The 815-nt window shown below is 50.3% G+C and overlaps 1 long non-coding RNA gene across 1 annotated transcript in view; it reads left to right on the forward strand.

Annotated features, from left to right (window-relative positions):
• Positions 1-815, forward strand: part of LOC117947412 — a 4,391-nt gene that overhangs the window by 2,460 nt on the left and 1,116 nt on the right. The gene's annotated exons all lie outside the window — the stretch shown is intronic.

Consider the following 815-nt stretch of genomic DNA (forward strand, 5'->3'; position numbering starts at 1 on the left):
GGGATCCTGCCCCACAGTGTTATACGTTCATTAAACAGATGCTCCCCTACACATGGCCCTATAATTCTGTCGAAAAGAATGCGTGTATATTGTTACGTGTAGTCATGAATCTACAAATAGTTGTATTCATCTGGCCCACGATGTTTGGTACAAAAAATGTTGATTGACTGTTGCGTTTTATCAGTAGTCGACAGCAAGGGGTAAATCAAACTTTCATGCACACACACACATTCAGTCAGCTGTTCTGTAGATTTTGCATTAAATTCCACATTCACAGAGGCATCAGTGTTCCACATGACTGATCTGTATGTAACTACTGCTAATCCCTCCCCGGGCCCGTGGATTACTAGCTTTGCCTTTGCCCTTGTGTGGACTCCCAGATGGGAGAAGCAGCCAACCAGCCAGTCGGTCAGCGGGTAAGTCCGCCAGCTTTACCAGCCGGCTGCCCACGGAGCCAGCCAAGGAGAGCAGGGAGTGAGGGTCAGGGCGACCCTAAGAAGAAGCAGGAGGTCTCTATATGTGTGTGTGTGTGTGTGTGTGTGTGTTTGGATAGATGGATGGATGGATTGCTGTCTAGTGCCGAGCGAGGCAAAGCGATGCCGCTGGTTTACTTTTAGTGGGGCCCCCCAGTCGTCCGGCTTTGGCTGTCTCAGCACGGTGCCGCAGTCAGCATTGTTGCATATTTAATGTCCTGATGAGAGCTTCCACCTGCTGACACAGGCAAAGTGACAGAACAATATCCCCCCCCTCTCCCCCCAACACACACGCACACACACACTCTAGCCCTGAACGCCATCATCAATCCAGTTTCCCTC

The sequence above is a fragment of the Etheostoma cragini genome, chromosome 7, assembly GCF_013103735.1.
Source record: "Etheostoma cragini isolate CJK2018 chromosome 7, CSU_Ecrag_1.0, whole genome shotgun sequence".
In the NCBI taxonomy this organism is placed as follows: Eukaryota; Metazoa; Chordata; class Actinopteri; order Perciformes; family Percidae; genus Etheostoma; species Etheostoma cragini.